A 21,236-nucleotide genomic window follows, 5' to 3' on the forward strand; every position below is an offset into this window, starting at 1 on the left:
GAAGAGATGTAATTTATAAAACGTCCAAATTAAGAGTGACCACGTCAGGATGGCGGATCGGTCTAAGGCGCAAGACTCAAGGGGCGTAGTTTCTTTCGTTCACAACGTGAATCTGTGTATTCTGGTCCTCGTATGAGGGCGTGGGTTCGAATCCCACTTCTGACACGATATGTTTTATGAAATTAACTGGAAGAGATGTAATTTATAAAACGTCCCAATTGAATGAATGCAAGTCAGGGTGGCCGAGCGGTCTAAGCCGCCAGACTCAAGGGGCTCAGTTTCCTTCGTTCACAACGTGAATCTGTGTATTCTGGTCCTCGTATGAGGGCGTGGGTTCGAATCCCACTTCTGACACGATATGTTTTATGAAATTAAATAGAATAGATGTTACTTATAAAACGTCCCAATTGAAAGAATCCATGTCAGGATGGCCGAGCGGTCTAAGGCGCCAGACTCAAGGGGCTCAGTTTCCTTCGTTCACAACGTGAATATGTGTATTCTGGTCCTCGTATGAGGGGCGTGGGTTCGAATTCCACTTCTGACACGATTTTTTTATGAAATTAAATAGAATAGATGTAATTTATAAAACGTCCCAATTGAAAGAATCCATGTCAGGATGGCCGAGCGGTCTAAGGCGCCAGACTCAAGGGGCTCAGTTTCCTTCGTTCACAACGTGAATATGTGTATTCTGGTCCTCGTATGAGGGCGTGGGTTCGAATCCCACTTCTGACACGATATGTTTTATGAAATTAACTGGAAGAGATGTAATTTATAAAACGTCCCAATTGAATGAATGCAAGTCAGGGTGGCCGAGCGGTCTAAGGCGCCAGACTCAAGGGGCTCAGTTTCCTTCGTTCACAACGTGAATCTGTGTATTCTGGTCCTCGTATGAGGGCGTGGGTTCGAATCCCACTTCTGACACGATATGTTTTATGAAATTAAATAGAATAGATGTAATTTATAAAACGTCCCAATTGAAAGAATCCATGTCAGGATGGCGGAGCGGTCTAAGGCGCCAGACTCAAGGGGCTTAGTTTGTTTCGTTCACAACGTGAATCTGTGTATTCTGGTCCTCGTATGAGGGCGTGGGTTCGAATCCCACTTCTGACACGAAGTGGTTTATGAAATTAACTGGAAGAGATGTAATTTATAAAACGTCCAAATTAGAAGAGACCACGTCAGGATGGCGGAGCGGTCTAAGACGCCAGACTAAAGGGGCTTAGTTTCTTTCGTTCACAACGTGAATCTGTGGATTCTACTCCTCGTATGAGGGCGTGGGTTCGAATCCCACTTCTGACACGATATGTTTTATGAAATTAACTGGAAGAGATGTAATTTATAAAACGTCCAAATTAAGAGTGAGCACGTCAGGATGGCGGATCGGTCTAAGGCGCAAGACTCAAGGGGCGTAGTTTCTTTCGTTCACAACGTGAATCTGTGTATTCTGGTCCTCGTATGAGGGCGTGGGTTCGAATCCCACTTCTGACACGATATGTTTTATGAAATTAACTGGAAGAGATGTAATTTATAAAACGTCCCAATTGAATGAATGCAAGTCAGGGTGGCCGAGCGGTCTAAGCCGCCAGACTCAAGGGGCTCAGTTTCCTTCGTTCACAACGTGAATCTGTGTATTCTGGTCCTCGTATGAGGGCGTGGGTTCAAATCCCACTTCTGACACGATATGTTTTATGAAATTAAATAGAATAGATGTTACTTATAAAACGTCCCAATTGAAAGAATCCATGTCAGGATGGCCGAGCGGTCTAAGGCCCCAGACTCAAGGGGCTCAGTTTCCTTCGTTCACAACGTGAATATGTGTATTCTGGTCCTCTTATGAGGGCGTGGGTTCGAATCCCACTTCTGACACGATATGTTTTATGAAATTAAATAGAATAGATGTAATTTATAAAACGTCCCAATTGAAAGAATCCATGTCAGGATGGCCGAGCGGTCTAAGGCGCCAGACTCAAGGGGCTCAGTTTCCTTCGTTCACAACGTGAATATGTGTATTCTGGTCCTCGTATGAGGGCGTGGGTTCGAATCCCTCTTCTGACACGATATGTTTTATGAAATTAACTGGAAGAGATGTAATTTATAAAACGTCCCAATTGAATGAATGCAAGTCAGGGTGGCCGAGCGGTCTAAGGCGCCAGACTCAAGGGGCTCAGTTTCCTTCGTTCACAACGTGAATCTGTGTATTCTGGTCCTCGTATGAGGGCGTTGGTTCGAATCCCACTTCTGACACGATATGTTTTATGAAATTAACTGGAAGAGATGTAATTTATAAACTCCCCAATTGAAAGAATCCATGTCAGGATGGCCGAGCGGTATAAGGCGCCAGACTCAAGGGGCTCAGTTTTCTTCGTTCACAACGTGAATCTGTGTATTCTGGTCCTCGTATGAGGGCGTGGGTTCGAATCCCACTTCTGACACGATATGTTTTATGAAATTAACTGGAAGAGATGTAATTTATAAAACGTCCCAATTGAATGAATGCAAGTCAGGGTGGCCGAACGGTCTAAGGCGCCAGACTCAAGGGGCTCAGTTTCCTTCGTTCACAACGTGAATCTGTGTATTCTGGTCATCGTATGAGCGCGTGGGTTCGAATCCCACTTCTGACACGATATGTTTTATGAAATTAAATAGAATAGATGTAATTTATAAAACGTCCCAATTGAAAGAATCCATGTCAGGATGGCCGAGCGGTCTAAGGCGCCAGACTCAAGGGGCTCAGTTTCCTTCGTTCACAACGTGAATATGTGTATTCTGGTCCTCGTATGAGGGCGTGGGTTCGAATCCCACTTCTGACACGATATGTTTTATGAAATTAACTGGAAGAGATGTAATTTATAAAACGTCCCAATTGAATGAATGCAAGTCAGGGTGGCCGAGCGGTCTAAGGCGCCAGACTCAAGGGGCTCAGTTTCCTTCGTTCACAACGTGAATATGTGTATTCTGGTCCTCGTATGAGGGCGTGGGTTCGAATCCCACTTCTGACACGATATGTTTTATGAAATTAACTGGAAGAGATGTAATTTATAAAACGTCCCAATTGAATGAATCCAAGTCAGGGTGGCCGAGCGGTCTAAGGCGCCAGACTCAAGGGGCTCAGTTTCCTTCGTTAACAACGTGAATCTGTGTATTCTGGTCCTCTTATGAGGGCGTGGGTTCGAATCCCACTTCTGACAGGATATGTTTTATGAAATTAACTAGAATAGATGTAATTTATAAAACGTCCCAATTGAAAGAATCCATGTCAGGTAGGCCGAGCGGTCTAAGGCGCCAGACTCAAGGGGCTAAGTTTCTTTCGTTCTCAACGTGAATCTGTGTATTCTGGTCCTCGTATGAGGGCGTTGGTTCGAATCCCACTTCTGACACGATATGTTTTATGAAATTAACTGGAAGAGATGTAATTTATAAACTCCCCAATTGAAAGAATCCATGTTAGGATGGCCGAGCGGTATAAGGCGCCAGACTCAAGGGGCTCAGTTTTCTTCGTTCACAACGTGAATCTGTGTATTCTGGTCCTCGTATGAGGGCGTGGGTTCGAATCCCACTTCTGACACGATATGTTTTATGAAATTAACTGTAAGAGATGTAATTTATAAAACGTCCCAATTAAATGAATGCAACTCAGGGTGGCCGAGCGGTCTAAGGCGCCAGACTCAAGGGGCTCAGTTTCCTTCGTTAACAACGTGAATCTGTGTATTCTGGTCCTCGTATGAGGGCGTGGGTTCGAATCCCACTTCTGACACGAAGCGGTTTATGAAATTAACTGGAAGAGATCTAATTTATAAAACGTCCAAATTAGAAGAGACCACGTCAGGATGGCGGAGCGGTCTAAGACGCCTGACTAAAGGGGCTTAGTTTCTTTCGTTCACAACGTGAATCTGTGGATTCTACTCCTCGTATGAGGGCGTGGGTTCGAATCCCACTTCTGACACGATATGTGTTATGAAATTAACTGGAAGAGATGTAATTTATAAAACGTCCCAATTGAATGAATCCAATTCAGGGTGGCCGAGCGGTCTAAGGCGCCAGACTCAAGGGGCTCAGTTTCCTTCGTTAACAACGTGAATCTGTGTATTCTGGTCCTCGTATGAGGGCGTGGGTTCGAATCCCACTTCTGACACGATATGTTTTATGAAATTAACTGGAAGAGATGTAATTTATAAAACGTCCCAATTGAATGAATGCAAGTCAGGGTGGCCGAGCGGTCTAAGCCGCCAGACTCAAGGGGCTCAGTTTCCTTCGTTCACAACGTGAATCTGTGTATTCTGGTCCTCGTATGAGGGCGTGGGTTCAAATCCCACTTCTGACACGATATGTTTTATGAAATTAAATAGAATAGATGTTACTTATAAAACGTCCCAATTGAAAGAATCCATGTCAGGATGGCCGAGCGGTCTAAGGCGCCAGACTCAAGGGGCTCAGTTTCCTTCGTTCACAACGTGAATATGTGTATTCTGGTCCTCTTATGAGGGCGTGGGTTCGAATCCCACTTCTGACACGATATGTTTTATGAAATTAAATAGAATAGATGTAATTTATAAAACGTCCCAATTGAAAGAATCCATGTCAGGATGGCCGAGCGGTCTAAGGCGCCAGACTCAAGGGGCTCAGTTTCCTTCGTTCACAACGTGAATATGTGTATTCTGGTCCTCGTATGAGGGCGTGGGTTCGAATCCCTCTTCTGACACGATATGTTTTATGAAATTAACTGGAAGAGATGTAATTTATAAAACGTCCCAATTGAATGAATGCAAGTCAGGGTGGCCGAGCGGTCTAAGGCGCCAGACTCAAGGGGCTCAGTTTCCTTCGTTCACAACGTGAATCTGTGTATTCTGGTCCTCGTATGAGGGCGTTGGTTCGAATCCCACTTCTGACACGATATGTTTTATGAAATTAACTGGAAGAGATGTAATTTATAAACTCCCCAATTGAAAGAATCCATGTCAGGATGGCCGAGCGGTATAAGGCGCCAGACTCAAGGGGCTCAGTTTTCTTCGTTCACAACGTGAATCTGTGTATTCTGGTCCTCGTATGAGGGCGTGGGTTCGAATCCCACTTCTGACACGATATGTTTTATGAAATTAACTGGAAGAGATGTAATTTATAAAACGTCCCAATTGAATGAATGCAAGTCAGGGTGGCCGAACGGTCTAAGGCGCCAGACTCAAGGGGCTCAGTTTCCTTCGTTCACAACGTGAATCTGTGTATTCTGGTCATCGTATGAGCGCGTGGGTTCGAATCCCACTTCTGACACGATATGTTTTATGAAATTAAATAGAATAGATGTAATTTATAAAACGTCCCAATTGAAAGAATCCATGTCAGGATGGCCGAGCGGTCTAAGGCGCCAGACTCAAGGGGCTCAGTTTCCTTCGTTCACAACGTGAATATGTGTATTCTGGTCCTCGTATGAGGGCGTGGGTTCGAATCCCACTTCTGACACGATATGTTTTATGAAATTAACTGGAAGAGATGTAATTTATAAAACGTCCCAATTGAATGAATGCAAGTCAGGGTGGCCGAGCGGTCTAAGGCGCCAGACTCAAGGGGCTCAGTTTCCTTCGTTCACAACGTGAATATGTGTATTCTGGTCCTCGTATGAGGGCGTGGGTTCGAATCCCACTTCTGACACGATATGTTTTATGAAATTAACTGGAAGAGATGTAATTTATAAAACGTCCCAATTGAATGAATCCAAGTCAGGGTGGCCGAGCGGTCTAAGGCGCCAGACTCAAGGGGCTCAGTTTCCTTCGTTAACAACGTGAATCTGTGTATTCTGGTCCTCTTATGAGGGCGTGGGTTCGAATCCCACTTCTGACAGGATATGTTTTATGAAATTAACTAGAATAGATGTAATTTATAAAACGTCCCAATTGAAAGAATCCATGTCAGGTAGGCCGAGCGGTCTAAGGCGCCAGACTCAAGGGGCTAAGTTTCTTTCGTTCTCAACGTGAATCTGTGTATTCTGGTCCTCGTATGAGGGCGTTGGTTCGAATCCCACTTCTGACACGATATGTTTTATGAAATTAACTGGAAGAGATGTAATTTATAAACTCCCCAATTGAAAGAATCCATGTTAGGATGGCCGAGCGGTATAAGGCGCCAGACTCAAGGGGCTCAGTTTTCTTCGTTCACAACGTGAATCTGTGTATTCTGGTCCTCGTATGAGGGCGTGGGTTCGAATCCCACTTCTGACACGATATGTTTTATGAAATTAACTGTAAGAGATGTAATTTATAAAACGTCCCAATTAAATGAATGCAACTCAGGGTGGCCGAGCGGTCTAAGGCGCCAGACTCAAGGGGCTCAGTTTCCTTCGTTAACAACGTGAATCTGTGTATTCTGGTCCTCGTATGAGGGCGTGGGTTCGAATCCCACTTCTGACACGAAGCGGTTTATGAAATTAACTGGAAGAGATCTAATTTATAAAACGTCCAAATTAGAAGAGACCACGTCAGGATGGCGGAGCGGTCTAAGACGCCTGACTAAAGGGGCTTAGTTTCTTTCGTTCACAACGTGAATCTGTGGATTCTACTCCTCGTATGAGGGCGTGGGTTCGAATCCCACTTCTGACACGATATGTGTTATGAAATTAACTGGAAGAGATGTAATTTATAAAACGTCCCAATTGAATGAATCCAATTCAGGGTGGCCGAGCGGTCTAAGGCGCCAGACTCAAGGGGCTCAGTTTCCTTCGTTAACAACGTGAATCTGTGTATTCTGGTCCTCGTATGAGGGCGTGGGTTCGAATCCCACTTCTGACACGATATGTTTTATGAAATTAACTGGAAGAGATGTAATTTATAAAACGTCCCAATTGAATGAATGCAAGTCAGGGTGGCCGAGCGGTCTAAGCCGCCAGACTCAAGGGGCTCAGTTTCCTTCGTTCACAACGTGAATCTGTGTATTCTGGTCCTCGTATGAGGGCGTGGGTTCAAATCCCACTTCTGACACGATATGTTTTATGAAATTAAATAGAATAGATGTTACTTATAAAACGTCCCAATTGAAAGAATCCATGTCAGGATGGCCGAGCGGTCTAAGGCGCCAGACTCAAGGGGCTCAGTTTCCTTCGTTCACAACGTGAATATGTGTATTCTGGTCCTCTTATGAGGGCGTGGGTTCGAATCCCACTTCTGACACGATATGTTTTATGAAATTAAATAGAATAGATGTAATTTATAAAACGTCCCAATTGAAAGAATCCATGTCAGGATGGCCGAGCGGTCTAAGGCGCCAGACTCAAGGGGCTCAGTTTCCTTCGTTCACAACGTGAATATGTGTATTCTGGTCCTCGTATGAGGGCGTGGGTTCGAATCCCTCTTCTGACACGATATGTTTTATGAAATTAACTGGAAGAGATGTAATTTATAAAACGTCCCAATTGAATGAATGCAAGTCAGGGTGGCCGAGCGGTCTAAGGCGCCAGACTCAAGGGGCTCAGTTTCCTTCGTTCACAACGTGAATCTGTGTATTCTGGTCCTCGTATGAGGGCGTTGGTTCGAATCCCACTTCTGACACGATATGTTTTATGAAATTAACTGGAAGAGATGTAATTTATAAACTCCCCAATTGAAAGAATCCATGTCAGGATGGCCGAGCGGTATAAGGCGCCAGACTCAAGGGGCTCAGTTTTCTTCGTTCACAACGTGAATCTGTGTATTCTGGTCCTCGTATGAGGGCGTGGGTTCGAATCCCACTTCTGACACGATATGTTTTATGAAATTAACTGGAAGAGATGTAATTTATAAAACGTCCCAATTGAATGAATGCAAGTCAGGGTGGCCGAACGGTCTAAGGCGCCAGACTCAAGGGGCTCAGTTTCCTTCGTTCACAACGTGAATCTGTGTATTCTGGTCATCGTATGAGCGCGTGGGTTCGAATCCCACTTCTGACACGATATGTTTTATGAAATTAAATAGAATAGATGTAATTTATAAAACGTCCCAATTGAAAGAATCCATGTCAGGATGGCCGAGCGGTCTAAGGCGCCAGACTCAAGGGGCTCAGTTTCCTTCGTTCACAACGTGAATATGTGTATTCTGGTCCTCGTATGAGGGCGTGGGTTCGAATCCCACTTCTGACACGATATGTTTTATGAAATTAACTGGAAGAGATGTAATTTATAAAACGTCCCAATTGAATGAATGCAAGTCAGGGTGGCCGAGCGGTCTAAGGCGCCAGACTCAAGGGGCTCAGTTTCCTTCGTTCACAACGTGAATATGTGTATTCTGGTCCTCGTATGAGGGCGTGGGTTCGAATCCCACTTCTGACACGATATGTTTTATGAAATTAACTGGAAGAGATGTAATTTATAAAACGTCCCAATTGAATGAATCCAAGTCAGGGTGGCCGAGCGGTCTAAGGCGCCAGACTCAAGGGGCTCAGTTTCCTTCGTTAACAACGTGAATCTGTGTATTCTGGTCCTCTTATGAGGGCGTGGGTTCGAATCCCACTTCTGACAGGATATGTTTTATGAAATTAACTAGAATAGATGTAATTTATAAAACGTCCCAATTGAAAGAATCCATGTCAGGTAGGCCGAGCGGTCTAAGGCGCCAGACTCAAGGGGCTAAGTTTCTTTCGTTCTCAACGTGAATCTGTGTATTCTGGTCCTCGTATGAGGGCGTTGGTTCGAATCCCACTTCTGACACGATATGTTTTATGAAATTAACTGGAAGAGATGTAATTTATAAACTCCCCAATTGAAAGAATCCATGTTAGGATGGCCGAGCGGTATAAGGCGCCAGACTCAAGGGGCTCAGTTTTCTTCGTTCACAACGTGAATCTGTGTATTCTGGTCCTCGTATGAGGGCGTGGGTTCGAATCCCACTTCTGACACGATATGTTTTATGAAATTAACTGTAAGAGATGTAATTTATAAAACGTCCCAATTAAATGAATGCAACTCAGGGTGGCCGAGCGGTCTAAGGCGCCAGACTCAAGGGGCTCAGTTTCCTTCGTTAACAACGTGAATCTGTGTATTCTGGTCCTCGTATGAGGGCGTGGGTTCGAATCCCACTTCTGACACGAAGCGGTTTATGAAATTAACTGGAAGAGATCTAATTTATAAAACGTCCAAATTAGAAGAGACCACGTCAGGATGGCGGAGCGGTCTAAGACGCCTGACTAAAGGGGCTTAGTTTCTTTCGTTCACAACGTGAATCTGTGGATTCTACTCCTCGTATGAGGGCGTGGGTTCGAATCCCACTTCTGACACGATATGTGTTATGAAATTAACTGGAAGAGATGTAATTTATAAAACGTCCCAATTGAATGAATCCAATTCAGGGTGGCCGAGCGGTCTAAGGCGCCAGACTCAAGGGGCTCAGTTTCCTTCGTTAACAACGTGAATCTGTGTATTCTGGTCCTCGTATGAGGGCGTGGGTTCGAATCCCACTTCTGACACGATATGTTTTATGAAATTAACTGGAAGAGATGTAATTTATAAAACGTCCCAATTGAATGAATGCAAGTCAGGGTGGCCGAGCGGTCTAAGGCGCCAGACTCAAGGGGCTCAGTTTCCTTCGTTCACAACGTGAATCTGTGTATTCTGGTCCTCGTATGAGGGCGTGATTTCGAATCCCACTTCTGACACGATATGTTTTATGAAATTAAATAGAATAGATTTAACTTATAAAACGTCCCAATTGAAAGAATCCATGTCAGGATGGCCGAGCGGTCTAAGGCGCCAGACCCAAGGGGCTCAGTTTCCTTCGTTCACAACGTGAATATGTGTATTCTGGTCCTCGTATGAGGGCGTGGGTTCGAATCCCACTTCTGACACGATATGTTTTATGAAATTAACTAGAATAGATGTAATTTATAAAACGCCCCAATTGAAAGAATCCATGTCAGGATGGCCGAGCGGTCTAAGGCGCCACACTCAAGAGGCTCATTTTCCTTCGTTCACTACGTGAATCTGTGTATTCTGGTCCTCTTATGAGGGCGTGGGTTCGAATCCCACTTCTGACACGAAGTGGTTGATGAAATTAAATGGAAGAGATGTAATTTATAAAACGTCCAAATTAGAAGTGACCACGTCAGGATGGCGGAGCGGTCTAAGGCGCAAGACTCAAGGGGCGTAGTTTGTTTCGTTCACAACGTGAATCTGTGTATTCTGGTCCTCGTATGAGGGCGTGGGTTCAAATCCCACTTCTGACACGATATGTTTTGTGAAATTAACTGGAAGAGATGTAATTTATAAAACGTCCCAATTGAATGAATCCAAGTCAGGGTGGCCGACCGGGCTAATGTGCCAGACTCAAAGGGCTCAGTTTCCTTCGTTCACAACGTGAATCTGTGTATTCTGGTCCTCGTATGAGGGCGTGGGTTCGAATCCCACTTCTGACACGATATGTTTTATGAAATTAAATAGAATAGATGTAATTTATAAAACGTCCCAATTGAAAGAATCCATGTCAGGATGGCCGAGCGGTCTAAGGCGCCACACTCAAGGGGCTCATTTTCCTTCGTTTACAACGTGAATCTGTGTATTCTGGTCCTATTATGAGGGCGTGGGTTCGAAACCCACTTCTGACACGAAGTAGTTGATGAAATTAACTGGAAGAGATGTAATTTATAAAACGTCCAAATTAGAAGTGACCACGTCAGGATGGCGGAGCGGTCTTAGGCGCAAGACTCAAGGGGCGTAGTTTCTTTTGTTCACAACGTGAATCTGTGTATTCTGGTCCACGTATGAGGGCGTGGGTTCGAATCCCACTTCTGACACGATATGTTTTATGAAATTAACTGGAAGAGATGTAATTTATAAAACGTCCCAATTGAATGAATCCAAGTCAGGGTGGCCGAGCGGTCTAAGGCGCCAGTCTCAAGGGGCTCAGTTTCCTTCGTTAACAACGTGAATCTGTGTATTCTGGTCCTCGTATGAGGGCGTGGGTTCGAATCCCACTTCTGACACGATGTGTTTTATGAAATTAACTGGAAGAGATGTAATTTATAAAACGTCCCAATTGAATGAATGCAAGTCAGGGTGGCCGAGCGGTCTAAGGCGCCAGACTCAAGGGGCTCAGTTTCCTTCGTTCACAACGTGAATCTGTGTATTCTGGTCCTCGTATGAGGGCGTGGGTTCGAATCCCACTTCTGACACGATATTTTTTATGAAATTAAATAGAATAGATGTAACTTATAAAACGTCCCAATTGAAAGAATCCATGTCAGGATGGCCGAGCGGTCTAAGGCGCCAGACTCAAGGGGCTCAGTTTCCTTCGTTCACAACGTGAATATGTGTATTCTGGTCCTCGTATGAGGGCGTGGGTTCGAATCCCACTTCTGACACGATATGTTTTATGAAATTAACTAGAATAGATGTAATTTATAAAACGTCCCAATTGAAAGAATCCATGTCAGGATGGCCGAGCGGTCTAAGGCGCCACACTCAAGAGGCTCATTTTCCTTCGTTCACTACGTGAATCTGTGTATTCTGGTCCTCTTATGAGGGCGTGGGTTCGAATCCCACTTCTGACACGAAGTGGTTGATGAAATTAAATGGAAGAGATGTAATTTATAAAACGTCCAAATTAGAAGTGACCACGTCAGGATGGCGGAGCGGTCTAAGGCGCAAGACTCAAGGGGCGTAGTTTGTTTCGTTCACAACGTGAATCTGTGTATTCTGGTCCTCGTATGAGGGCGTGGGTTCGAATCCCACTTCTGACACGATATGTTTTATGAAATTAAATAGAATAGATGTAATTTATAAAACGTCCCAATTGAAAGAATCCATGTCAGGATGGCCGAGCGGTCTAAGGCGCCACACTCAAGAGGCTCATTTTCCTTCGTTCACTACGTGAATCTGTGTATTCTGGTCCTCTTATGAGGGCGTGGGTTCGAATCCCACTTCTGACACGATGTGGTTGATGAAATTAAATGGAAGAGATGTAATTTATAAAACGTCCAAATTAGAAGTGACCACGTCAGGATGGCGGAGCGGTCTAAGGCGCAAGACTCAAGGGGCGTAGTTTGTTTCGTTCACAACGTGAATCTGTGTATTCTGGTCCTCGTATGAGGGCGTGGGTTCAAATCCCACTTCTGACACGATATGTTTTGTGAAATTAACTGGAAGATATGTAATTTATAAAACGTCCCAATTGAATGAATCCAAGTCAGGGTGGCCGACCGGTCTAAGGTGCCAGACTCAAAGGGCTCAGTTTCCTTCGTTCACAACGTGAATCTGTGTATTCTGGTCCTCTTATGAGGGCGTGGGTTCGAATCCCACTTCTGACACGAAGTGGTTGATGAAATTAAATGGAAGAGATGTAATTTATAAAACGTCCAAATTAGAAGTGACCACGTCAGGATGGCGGAGCGGTCTAAGGCGCAAGACTCAAGGGGCGTAGTTTGTTTCGTTCACAACGTGAATCTGTGTATTCTGGTCCTCGTATGAGGGCGTGGGTTCAAATCCCACTTCTGACACGATATGTTTTGTGAAATTAACTGGAAGAGATGTAATTTATAAAACGTCCCAATTGAATGAATCCAAGTCAGGGTGGCCGACCGGGCTAATGTGCCAGACTCAAAGGGCTCAGTTTCCTTCGTTCACAACGTGAATCTGTGTATTCTGGTCCTCGTATGAGGGCGTGGGTTCGAATCCCACTTCTGACACGATATGTTTTATGAAATTAAATAGAATAGATGTAATTTATAAAACGTCCCAATTGAAAGAATCCATGTCAGGATGGCCGAGCGGTCTAAGGCGCCACACTCAAGGGGCTCATTTTCCTTCGTTTACAACGTGAATCTGTGTATTCTGGTCCTATTATGAGGGCGTGGGTTCGAAACCCACTTCTGACACGAAGTAGTTGATGAAATTAACTGGAAGAGATGTAATTTATAAAACGTCCAAATTAGAAGTGACCACGTCAGGATGGCGGAGCGGTCTTAGGCGCAAGACTCAAGGGGCGTAGTTTCTTTTGTTCACAACGTGAATCTGTGTATTCTGGTCCACGTATGAGGGCGTGGGTTCGAATCCCACTTCTGACACGATATGTTTTATGAAATTAACTGGAAGAGATGTAATTTATAAAACGTCCCAATTGAATGAATCCAAGTCAGGGTGGCCGAGCGGTCTAAGGCGCCAGTCTCAAGGGGCTCAGTTTCCTTCGTTAACAACGTGAATCTGTGTATTCTGGTCCTCGTATGAGGGCGTGGGTTCGAATCCCACTTCTGACACGATGTGTTTTATGAAATTAACTGGAAGAGATGTAATTTATAAAACGTCCCAATTGAATGAATGCAAGTCAGGGTGGCCGAGCGGTCTAAGGCGCCAGACTCAAGGGGCTCAGTTTCCTTCGTTCACAACGTGAATCTGTGTATTCTGGTCCTCGTATGAGGGCGTGGGTTCGAATCCCACTTCTGACACGATATTTTTTATGAAATTAAATAGAATAGATGTAACTTATAAAACGTCCCAATTGAAAGAATCCATGTCAGGATGGCCGAGCGGTCTAAGGCGCCAGACTCAAGGGGCTCAGTTTCCTTCGTTCACAACGTGAATATGTGTATTCTGGTCCTCGTATGAGGGCGTGGGTTCGAATCCCACTTCTGACACGATATGTTTTATGAAATTAACTAGAATAGATGTAATTTATAAAACGTCCCAATTGAAAGAATCCATGTCAGGATGGCCGAGCGGTCTAAGGCGCCACACTCAAGAGGCTCATTTTCCTTCGTTCACTACGTGAATCTGTGTATTCTGGTCCTCTTATGAGGGCGTGGGTTCGAATCCCACTTCTGACACGAAGTGGTTGATGAAATTAAATGGAAGAGATGTAATTTATAAAACGTCCAAATTAGAAGTGACCACGTCAGGATGGCGGAGCGGTCTAAGGCGCAAGACTCAAGGGGCGTAGTTTGTTTCGTTCACAACGTGAATCTGTGTATTCTGGTCCTCGTATGAGGGCGTGGGTTCGAATCCCACTTCTGACACGATATGTTTTATGAAATTAAATAGAATAGATGTAATTTATAAAACGTCCCAATTGAAAGAATCCATGTCAGGATGGCCGAGCGGTCTAAGGCGCCACACTCAAGAGGCTCATTTTCCTTCGTTCACTACGTGAATCTGTGTATTCTGGTCCTCTTATGAGGGCGTGGGTTCGAATCCCACTTCTGACACGATGTGGTTGATGAAATTAAATGGAAGAGATGTAATTTATAAAACGTCCAAATTAGAAGTGACCACGTCAGGATGGCGGAGCGGTCTAAGGCGCAAGACTCAAGGGGCGTAGTTTGTTTCGTTCACAACGTGAATCTGTGTATTCTGGTCCTCGTATGAGGGCGTGGGTTCAAATCCCACTTCTGACACGATATGTTTTGTGAAATTAACTGGAAGATATGTAATTTATAAAACGTCCCAATTGAATGAATCCAAGTCAGGGTGGCCGACCGGTCTAAGGTGCCAGACTCAAAGGGCTCAGTTTCCTTCGTTCACAACGTGAATCTGTGTATTCTGGTCCTCGTATGAGGGCGTGGGTTCGAATCCCACTTCTGACACGATATGTTTTATGAAATTAAATAGAATAGATGTAATTTATAAAACGTCCCAATTGAAAGAATCCATGTCAGGATGGCCGAGCGGTCTAAGGCGCCACACTCAAGAGGCTCATTTTCCTTCGTTCACTACGTGAATCTGTGTATTCTGGTCCTCTTATGAGGGCGTGGGTTCGAATCCCACTTCTGACACGATGTGGTTGATGAAATTAAATGGAAGAGATGTAATTTATAAAACGTCCAAATTAGAAGTGACCACGTCAGGATGGCGGAGCGGTCTAAGGCGCAAGACTCAAGGGGCGTAGTTTGTTTCGTTCACAACGTGAATCTGTGTATTCTGGTCCTCGTATGAGGGCGTGGGTTCGAATCCCACTTCTGACACGAAGTGGTTGATGAAATTAAATGGAAGAGATGTAATTTATAAAACGTCCAAATTAGAAGTGACCACGTCAGGATGGCGGAGCGGTCTAAGGCGCAAGACTCAAGGGGCGTAGTTTGTTTCGTTCACAACGTGAATCTGTGTATTCTGGTCCTCGTATGAGGGCGTGGGTTCGAATCCCACTTCTGACACGATATGTTTTATGAAATTAAATAGAATAGATGTAATTTATAAAACGTCCCAATTGAAAGAATCCATGTCAGGATGGCCGAGCGGTCTAAGGCGCCACACTCAAGAGGCTCATTTTCCTTCGTTCACTACGTGAATCTGTGTATTCTGGTCCTCTTATGAGGGCGTGGGTTCGAATCCCACTTCTGACACGAAGTGGTTGATGAAATTAACTGGAAGAGATGTAATTTATAAAACGTCCAAATTAGAAGTGACCACGTCAGGATGGCGGAGCGGTCTAAGGCGCAAGACTCAAGGGGCGTAGTTTCTTTTGTTCACAACGTGAATCTGTGTATTCTGGTCCACGTATGAGGGCGTGGGTTCGAATCCCACTTCTGACACGATATGTTTTATGAAATTAACTGGAAGAGATGTAATTTATAAAACGTCCCAATTGAATGAATCCAAGTCAGGGTGGCCGAGCGGTCTAAGGCGCCAGACTCAAGGGGCTCAGTTTCCTTCGTTAACAACGTGAATCTGTGTATTCTGGTCCTCGTATGAGGGCGTGGGTTCGAATCCCACTTCTGACACGATATGTTTTATGAAATTAACTGGAAGAGATGTAATCATGAACGAAATAGTGAACAATCCAGGACATGCATTTAATGAAAAAATCCGTCCACTATGTGTAACAAGCAACTACTATCTCCCCCTGTTGAGACAAATTCGCGCCAGCTGAACTACGTCATTTTAAGGACAAAATTAAAGGTCACGTGAGAGGGTGGCTATCGAAAGCGGCATACACGAAATAGAGAAAGCGGTGTATGTAAACAGGGAGAAAAGAGGTAAGCTGTAAAAACCGGCTCTCACTGATACAGTTTGGAAACACACAGTCCTTATTCTTCACAATTTTACGACCAAATTCCAATAATTTGAAGAAAATTGAACCGTTACGCCATTAGATTTAAAAATTTCAAGTATTATACTTTATTTATTCACCCGCAGATGGCGTTCGCAAAACCGGAAATTACAGCTTAACTTGTCTCCAATTTATTTTTCTCTCTTAAACTTCTATCCCCTCCGCCTATCTTCCCACCCCTTTCTTGTTACAACTAGTGGATGTCTCGGTTTGTACGTGCAAAGGTACGGCTGTTAAGTCCTGGATTGTTCACTATTTCGTTCATGATGTAATTTATAAAACGTCCCAATTGAATGAATGCAAGTCAGGGTGGCCGAGCGGTCTAAGGCGCCAGACTCAAGGGGCTCAGTTTCCTTCGTTCACAACGTGAATCTGTGTATTCTGGTCCTCGTATGAGGGCGTGGGTTCGAATCCCACTTCTGACACGATATGTTTTATGAAATTAAATAGAATAGATGTAACTTATAAAACGTCCCAATTGAAAGAATCCATGTCAGGATGGCCGAGCGGTCTAAGGCGCCAGACTCAAGGGGCTCAGTTTCCTTCGTTCACAACGTGAATATGTGTATTCTGGTCTTCGTATGAGGGCGTGGGTTCGAATCCCACTTCTGACACGATATGTTTTATGAAATTAACTAGAATAGATGTAATTTATAAAACGTCCCAATTGAGAGAATCCATGTCACGATGGCCGAGCGGTCTAAGGCGCCACACTCAAGAGGCTCATTTTCCTTCGTTCACTACGTGAATCTGTGTATTCTGGTCCTCTTATGAGGGCGTGGGTTCGAATCCCACTTCTGACACGAAGTGGTTGATGAAATTAAATGGAAGAGATGTAATTTATAAAACGTCCAAATTAGAAGTGACCACGTCAGGATGGCGGAGCGGTCTAAGGCGCAAGACTCAAGGGGCGTAGTTTGTTTCGTTCACAACGTGAATCTGTGTATTCTGGTCCTCGTATGAGGGCGTGGGTTCAAATCCCACTTCTGACACGATATGTTTTGTGAAATTAACTGGAAGAGATGTTATTTATAAAACGTCTAAATTGAATGAAACCAAGTCAGGGTGGCCGACCGGTCTAAGGTGCCAGACTCAAAGGGCTCAGTTTCCTTCGTTCACAACGTGAATCTGTGTATTCTGGTCCTCGTATGAGGGCGTGGGTTCGAATCCCACTTCTGAGACGATATGTTTTATGAAATTAAATAGAATAGATGTAATTTATAAAACGTCCCAATTGAAAGAATCCATGTCAGGATGGCCGAGCGGTCTAAGGCGCCACACTCAAGGGGCTCATTTTCCTTCGTTTACAACGTGAATCTGTGTATTCTGGTCCTATTATGAGGGCGTGGGTTCGAAACCCACTTCTGACACGAAGTGGTTGATGAAATTAACTGGAAGAGATGTAATTTATAAAACGTCCAAATTAGAAGTGACCACGTCAGGATGGCGGAGCGGTCTAAGGCGCAAGACTCAAGGGGCGTAGTTTCTTTTGTTCACAACGTGAATCTGTGTATTCTGGTCCACGTATGAGGGCGTGGGTTCGAATCCCACTTCTGACACGATATGTTTTATGAAATTAACTGGAAGAGATGTAATTTATAAAACGTCCCAATTGAATGAATCCAAGTCAGGGTGGCCGAGCGGTCTAAGGCGCCAGACTCAAGGGGCTCAGTTTCCTTCGTTAACAACGTGAATCTGTGTATTCTGGTCCTCTTATGAGGGCGTGGGTTCGAATCCCACTTCTGACAGGATATGTTTTATGAAATTAACTAGAATAGATGTAATTTATAAAACGTCCCAATTGAAAGAATCCATGTCAGGTAGGCCGAGCGGTCTAAGACGCCAGACTCAAGGGGCTAAGTTTCTTTCGTTCTCAACGTGAATCTGTGTATTCTGGTCCTCGTATGAGGGCGTTGGTTCGAATCCCACTTCTGACACGATATGTTTTATGAAATTAACTGGAAGAGATGTAATTTATAAAACTCCCCAATTGAAAGAATCCATGTCAGGATGGCCGAGCGGTATAAGGCGCCAGACTCAAGGGGCTCAGTTTTCTTCGTTCACAACGTGAATCTGTGTATTCTGGTCCTCGTATGAGGGCGTGGGTTCGAATCCCACTTCTGACACGATATGTTTTATGAAATTAACTGGAAAAGATGTAATTTATAAAACGTCCCAATTAAATGAATGCAAGTCAGGGTGGCCGAGCGGTCTAAGGCGCCAGACTCAAGGGGCTCAGTTTCCTTCGTTCACAACGTGAATCTGTGTATTCTGGTCCTCGTATGAGGGCGTGGGTTCGAATCCCACTTCTGACACGATATGTTTTATGAAATTAAATAGAATAGATGTAATTTATAAAACGTCCCAATTGAAAGAATCCATGTCAGGATGGCCGAGCGGTCTAAGGCGCCAGACTCAAGGGGCTCAGTTTCCTTCGTTCACAACGTGAATATGTGTATTCTGGTCCTCGTATGAGGGCGTGGGTTCGAATTACACTTCTGACACGATATGTTTTATGAAATTAACTGGAAGAGATGTAATTTATAAAACGTCCCAATTGAATGAATGCAAGTCAGGGTGGCCGAGCGGTCTAAGGCGCCAGACTCAAGGGGCTCAGTTTCCTTCGTTCACAACGTGAATCTGTGTATTCTGGTCCTCGTATGAGGGCGGGGGTTCGAATCCCACTTCTGACACGATATGTTTTATGAAATTAACTGGAAGAGATGTAATTTATAAAACGTCCAAATTAGAAGTGACCACGTCAAGATGGCGGAGCGGTCTAAGGCGCCAGACTCAAGGGGCTCAGTTTCCTTCGTTCACAACGTGAATCTGTGTATTCTGGTCCTCGTATGAGGGCGTGGGTTCGAATCCCACTTCTGACACGATATGTTTTATGAAATTAACTGGAAGAGATGTAATTTATTAAACGTCCCAATTGAATGTATCCAAGTCAGGGTGGCCGAGCGGTTTAAGGCGCCAGGCTCAAGGGTCTCAGTTTCCTTCGTTCACAACGTGAATCTGTGTATTCAGGTCCTCGTATGAGGGCGTGGGTTCGAATCCCGCTTCTGACACGATATGTTTTATGAAATTAAATAGAATAGATGTAATTTATTAAACGTCCCAATTGAAAGAATCCATGTCAGGATGGCGGAGCGGTCTAAGGCGCCAGACTCAAGGGGCTTAGTTTGTTTCGTTCACAACGTGAATCTGTTTATTCTTGTCCTCGTATGAGGGCGTGGGTTCGAATCCCACTTCTGACACGAAGTGGTTTATGAAATTAACTGGAAGAGATGTAATTTATAAAACGTCCAAATTAGAAGTGACCACGTCAAGAGGGCGGAGCGGTCTAAGGCGCCAGACTCAAGGGGCTCAGTTTCCTTCGTTCACAACGTGAATCTGTGTATTCTGGTCCTCGTATGAGGGCGTGGGTTCGAATCCCACTTCTGACACGATATGTTTTATGAAATTAACTGGAAGAGATGTAATTTATTAAACGCCCCAATTGAATGTATCCAAGTCAGGGTGGCCGAGCGGTGTAAGGCGCCAGGCTCAAGGGTCTCAGTTTCCTTCGTTCACAACGTGAATCTGTGTATTCAGGTCCTCGTATGAGGGCGTGGGTTCGAATCCCACTTCTGACACGATATGTTTTATGAAATTAAATAGAATAGATGTAATTTATTAAACGTCCCAATTGAAAGAATCCATGTCAGGATGGCGGAGCGGTCTAAGACGCCAGACTAAAGGGGCTTAGTTTCTTTCGTTCACAACGTGAATCTGTGGATTCTACTCCTCGTATGAGGGGTAGGGTTCGAATCCCACTTCTGACACGATATGTTTTATGAAATTAACTGGAAGAGATGTAATTTATAAAACGTCCAAATTAAGAGTGACCACGTCAGGATGGCCGAGCGGTCTAAGGCGCCAGACTCAAGGGGCTCAGTTTCCTTCGTTCACAACGTGAATATGTGTATTCTGGTCCTCGTATGAGGGCGTGGGTTCGAATCCCACTTCTGACACGATATGTTTTATGAAATTAACTGGAAGAGATGTAATTTATAAAACGTCCCAATTGAATGAATGCAAGTCAGGGTGGCCGAGCGGTCTAAGGCGCCAGACTCAAGGGGCTCAGTTTCCTTCGTTCACAACGTGAATCTGTGTATTCTGGTCCTCGTATGAGGGCGTGGGTTCGAATCCCACTTCTGACACGATATGTTTTATGAAATTAACTGGAAGAGATGTAATTTATAAAACGTCCAAATTAGAAGTGACCACGTCAAGATGGCGGAGCGGCCTAAGGCGCCAGACTCAAGCGGCTCAGTTTCTTTCGTTCACAACGTGAATCTGTGTATTCTGGTCCTCGTATGAGGGCGTGGGCTCGAATCCCACTTCTGACACGATATGTTTTATGAAATTAACTGGAAGAGATGTAATTTATTAAACGTCCCAATTGAATGTATCCAAGTCAGGGTGGCCGAGCGGTTTAAGGCGCCAGGCTCAAGGGTCTCAGTTTCCTTCGTTCAAAACGTGAATCTGTGTATTCAGGTCCTCGTATGAGGGCGTGGGTTCGAATCCCACTTCTGACACGATATGTTTTATGAAATTAAATAGAATAGATGTAATTTATTAAACGTCCCAATTGAAAGAATCCATGTCAGGATGGCGGAGCGGTCTAAGGCGCCAGACTCAAGGGGCTTAGTTTGTTTCGTTCACAACGTGAATCTGTGTATTCTGGTCCTCGTATGAGGGCGTGGGTTCGAATCCCACTTCTGACACGAAGTGGTTTATGAAATTAACTGGAAGAGATGTAATTTATAAAACGTCCAAATTAGAAGTGACCACGTCAAGAGGGCGGAGCGGTCTAAGGCGCCAGACTCAAGGGGCTCAGTTTCCTTCGTTCACAACGTGAATCTGTGTATTCTGGTCCTCGTATGAGGGTGTGGGTTCGAATCCCACTTCTGACACGATATGTTTTATGAAATTAACTGGAAGAGATGTAATTTATTAAACGTCCCAATTGAATGTATCCAAGTCAGGGTGGCCGAGCGGTGTAAGGCGCCAGGCTCAAGGATCTCAGTTTCCTTCGTTCACAACGTGAATCTGTGTATTCAGGTCCTCGCATGAGGGCGTGGGTTCGAATCCCACTTCTGACACGATATGTTTTATGAAATTAAATAGAATAGATGTAATTTATTAAACGTCCCAATTGAAAGAATCCATGTCAGGATGGCGGAGCGGTCTAAGACGCCAGAC

At 44.4% G+C, this 21,236-nt stretch overlaps 33 non-coding genes across 33 annotated transcripts; all 33 read left to right on the forward strand.

Annotated features, from left to right (window-relative positions):
* Positions 1-610: 610 nt before the first annotated feature.
* On the forward strand, positions 611-732 carry TRNAL-CAA (transfer RNA leucine (anticodon CAA)). The gene is made up of 2 exons: positions 611-648; positions 687-732. It is a non-coding gene; the product is annotated as a tRNA-Leu (tRNA).
* Positions 733-799: 67 nt separating this feature from the next.
* TRNAL-CAA (transfer RNA leucine (anticodon CAA)) lies at positions 800-921 on the forward strand. Its single transcript has 2 exons — positions 800-837; positions 876-921. It is a non-coding gene; the product is annotated as a tRNA-Leu (tRNA).
* Positions 922-1,744: 823 nt separating this feature from the next.
* TRNAL-CAA (transfer RNA leucine (anticodon CAA)) lies at positions 1,745-1,866 on the forward strand. The gene is made up of 2 exons: positions 1,745-1,782; positions 1,821-1,866. It is a non-coding gene; the product is annotated as a tRNA-Leu (tRNA).
* Positions 1,867-2,310: 444 nt separating this feature from the next.
* On the forward strand, positions 2,311-2,432 carry TRNAL-CAA (transfer RNA leucine (anticodon CAA)). Its single transcript has 2 exons — positions 2,311-2,348; positions 2,387-2,432. It is a non-coding gene; the product is annotated as a tRNA-Leu (tRNA).
* Positions 2,433-2,688: 256 nt separating this feature from the next.
* TRNAL-CAA (transfer RNA leucine (anticodon CAA)) lies at positions 2,689-2,810 on the forward strand. Its single transcript has 2 exons — positions 2,689-2,726; positions 2,765-2,810. It is a non-coding gene; the product is annotated as a tRNA-Leu (tRNA).
* Positions 2,811-2,877: 67 nt separating this feature from the next.
* On the forward strand, positions 2,878-2,999 carry TRNAL-CAA (transfer RNA leucine (anticodon CAA)). Its single transcript has 2 exons — positions 2,878-2,915; positions 2,954-2,999. It is a non-coding gene; the product is annotated as a tRNA-Leu (tRNA).
* A 67-nt stretch (positions 3,000-3,066) lies between these two features.
* Positions 3,067-3,188, forward strand: TRNAL-CAA (transfer RNA leucine (anticodon CAA)). Its single transcript has 2 exons — positions 3,067-3,104; positions 3,143-3,188. It is a non-coding gene; the product is annotated as a tRNA-Leu (tRNA).
* A 255-nt stretch (positions 3,189-3,443) lies between these two features.
* Positions 3,444-3,565, forward strand: TRNAL-CAA (transfer RNA leucine (anticodon CAA)). Its single transcript has 2 exons — positions 3,444-3,481; positions 3,520-3,565. It is a non-coding gene; the product is annotated as a tRNA-Leu (tRNA).
* Positions 3,566-4,388: 823 nt separating this feature from the next.
* On the forward strand, positions 4,389-4,510 carry TRNAL-CAA (transfer RNA leucine (anticodon CAA)). The gene is made up of 2 exons: positions 4,389-4,426; positions 4,465-4,510. It is a non-coding gene; the product is annotated as a tRNA-Leu (tRNA).
* A 444-nt stretch (positions 4,511-4,954) lies between these two features.
* TRNAL-CAA (transfer RNA leucine (anticodon CAA)) lies at positions 4,955-5,076 on the forward strand. Its single transcript has 2 exons — positions 4,955-4,992; positions 5,031-5,076. It is a non-coding gene; the product is annotated as a tRNA-Leu (tRNA).
* A 256-nt stretch (positions 5,077-5,332) lies between these two features.
* Positions 5,333-5,454, forward strand: TRNAL-CAA (transfer RNA leucine (anticodon CAA)). Its single transcript has 2 exons — positions 5,333-5,370; positions 5,409-5,454. It is a non-coding gene; the product is annotated as a tRNA-Leu (tRNA).
* A 67-nt stretch (positions 5,455-5,521) lies between these two features.
* Positions 5,522-5,643, forward strand: TRNAL-CAA (transfer RNA leucine (anticodon CAA)). Its single transcript has 2 exons — positions 5,522-5,559; positions 5,598-5,643. It is a non-coding gene; the product is annotated as a tRNA-Leu (tRNA).
* A 67-nt stretch (positions 5,644-5,710) lies between these two features.
* TRNAL-CAA (transfer RNA leucine (anticodon CAA)) lies at positions 5,711-5,832 on the forward strand. Its single transcript has 2 exons — positions 5,711-5,748; positions 5,787-5,832. It is a non-coding gene; the product is annotated as a tRNA-Leu (tRNA).
* A 255-nt stretch (positions 5,833-6,087) lies between these two features.
* On the forward strand, positions 6,088-6,209 carry TRNAL-CAA (transfer RNA leucine (anticodon CAA)). The gene is made up of 2 exons: positions 6,088-6,125; positions 6,164-6,209. It is a non-coding gene; the product is annotated as a tRNA-Leu (tRNA).
* An 823-nt stretch (positions 6,210-7,032) lies between these two features.
* TRNAL-CAA (transfer RNA leucine (anticodon CAA)) lies at positions 7,033-7,154 on the forward strand. Its single transcript has 2 exons — positions 7,033-7,070; positions 7,109-7,154. It is a non-coding gene; the product is annotated as a tRNA-Leu (tRNA).
* A 444-nt stretch (positions 7,155-7,598) lies between these two features.
* Positions 7,599-7,720, forward strand: TRNAL-CAA (transfer RNA leucine (anticodon CAA)). Its single transcript has 2 exons — positions 7,599-7,636; positions 7,675-7,720. It is a non-coding gene; the product is annotated as a tRNA-Leu (tRNA).
* A 256-nt stretch (positions 7,721-7,976) lies between these two features.
* Positions 7,977-8,098, forward strand: TRNAL-CAA (transfer RNA leucine (anticodon CAA)). The gene is made up of 2 exons: positions 7,977-8,014; positions 8,053-8,098. It is a non-coding gene; the product is annotated as a tRNA-Leu (tRNA).
* Positions 8,099-8,165: 67 nt separating this feature from the next.
* TRNAL-CAA (transfer RNA leucine (anticodon CAA)) lies at positions 8,166-8,287 on the forward strand. The gene is made up of 2 exons: positions 8,166-8,203; positions 8,242-8,287. It is a non-coding gene; the product is annotated as a tRNA-Leu (tRNA).
* A 67-nt stretch (positions 8,288-8,354) lies between these two features.
* Positions 8,355-8,476, forward strand: TRNAL-CAA (transfer RNA leucine (anticodon CAA)). The gene is made up of 2 exons: positions 8,355-8,392; positions 8,431-8,476. It is a non-coding gene; the product is annotated as a tRNA-Leu (tRNA).
* A 255-nt stretch (positions 8,477-8,731) lies between these two features.
* TRNAL-CAA (transfer RNA leucine (anticodon CAA)) lies at positions 8,732-8,853 on the forward strand. The gene is made up of 2 exons: positions 8,732-8,769; positions 8,808-8,853. It is a non-coding gene; the product is annotated as a tRNA-Leu (tRNA).
* An 823-nt stretch (positions 8,854-9,676) lies between these two features.
* On the forward strand, positions 9,677-9,798 carry TRNAL-CAA (transfer RNA leucine (anticodon CAA)). The gene is made up of 2 exons: positions 9,677-9,714; positions 9,753-9,798. It is a non-coding gene; the product is annotated as a tRNA-Leu (tRNA).
* A 1,201-nt stretch (positions 9,799-10,999) lies between these two features.
* On the forward strand, positions 11,000-11,121 carry TRNAL-CAA (transfer RNA leucine (anticodon CAA)). The gene is made up of 2 exons: positions 11,000-11,037; positions 11,076-11,121. It is a non-coding gene; the product is annotated as a tRNA-Leu (tRNA).
* A 67-nt stretch (positions 11,122-11,188) lies between these two features.
* Positions 11,189-11,310, forward strand: TRNAL-CAA (transfer RNA leucine (anticodon CAA)). Its single transcript has 2 exons — positions 11,189-11,226; positions 11,265-11,310. It is a non-coding gene; the product is annotated as a tRNA-Leu (tRNA).
* A 1,957-nt stretch (positions 11,311-13,267) lies between these two features.
* Positions 13,268-13,389, forward strand: TRNAL-CAA (transfer RNA leucine (anticodon CAA)). Its single transcript has 2 exons — positions 13,268-13,305; positions 13,344-13,389. It is a non-coding gene; the product is annotated as a tRNA-Leu (tRNA).
* A 67-nt stretch (positions 13,390-13,456) lies between these two features.
* Positions 13,457-13,578, forward strand: TRNAL-CAA (transfer RNA leucine (anticodon CAA)). Its single transcript has 2 exons — positions 13,457-13,494; positions 13,533-13,578. It is a non-coding gene; the product is annotated as a tRNA-Leu (tRNA).
* Positions 13,579-15,535: 1,957 nt separating this feature from the next.
* On the forward strand, positions 15,536-15,657 carry TRNAL-CAA (transfer RNA leucine (anticodon CAA)). The gene is made up of 2 exons: positions 15,536-15,573; positions 15,612-15,657. It is a non-coding gene; the product is annotated as a tRNA-Leu (tRNA).
* A 632-nt stretch (positions 15,658-16,289) lies between these two features.
* On the forward strand, positions 16,290-16,411 carry TRNAL-CAA (transfer RNA leucine (anticodon CAA)). Its single transcript has 2 exons — positions 16,290-16,327; positions 16,366-16,411. It is a non-coding gene; the product is annotated as a tRNA-Leu (tRNA).
* A 67-nt stretch (positions 16,412-16,478) lies between these two features.
* TRNAL-CAA (transfer RNA leucine (anticodon CAA)) lies at positions 16,479-16,600 on the forward strand. The gene is made up of 2 exons: positions 16,479-16,516; positions 16,555-16,600. It is a non-coding gene; the product is annotated as a tRNA-Leu (tRNA).
* Positions 16,601-17,612: 1,012 nt separating this feature from the next.
* Positions 17,613-17,734, forward strand: TRNAL-CAA (transfer RNA leucine (anticodon CAA)). Its single transcript has 2 exons — positions 17,613-17,650; positions 17,689-17,734. It is a non-coding gene; the product is annotated as a tRNA-Leu (tRNA).
* A 256-nt stretch (positions 17,735-17,990) lies between these two features.
* Positions 17,991-18,112, forward strand: TRNAL-CAA (transfer RNA leucine (anticodon CAA)). The gene is made up of 2 exons: positions 17,991-18,028; positions 18,067-18,112. It is a non-coding gene; the product is annotated as a tRNA-Leu (tRNA).
* Positions 18,113-18,179: 67 nt separating this feature from the next.
* Positions 18,180-18,301, forward strand: TRNAL-CAA (transfer RNA leucine (anticodon CAA)). Its single transcript has 2 exons — positions 18,180-18,217; positions 18,256-18,301. It is a non-coding gene; the product is annotated as a tRNA-Leu (tRNA).
* A 1,579-nt stretch (positions 18,302-19,880) lies between these two features.
* On the forward strand, positions 19,881-20,002 carry TRNAL-CAA (transfer RNA leucine (anticodon CAA)). The gene is made up of 2 exons: positions 19,881-19,918; positions 19,957-20,002. It is a non-coding gene; the product is annotated as a tRNA-Leu (tRNA).
* Positions 20,003-20,069: 67 nt separating this feature from the next.
* Positions 20,070-20,191, forward strand: TRNAL-CAA (transfer RNA leucine (anticodon CAA)). The gene is made up of 2 exons: positions 20,070-20,107; positions 20,146-20,191. It is a non-coding gene; the product is annotated as a tRNA-Leu (tRNA).
* The last annotated feature ends 1,045 nt before the right edge of the window (positions 20,192-21,236 follow it).

This window comes from Phalangium opilio, unplaced genomic scaffold (genome assembly GCF_054372755.1).
Source record: "Phalangium opilio isolate 3A_F unplaced genomic scaffold, DU_Popi_V2 ptg000090l_1, whole genome shotgun sequence".
NCBI lineage: Eukaryota > Metazoa > Arthropoda > Arachnida > Opiliones > Phalangiidae > Phalangium > Phalangium opilio.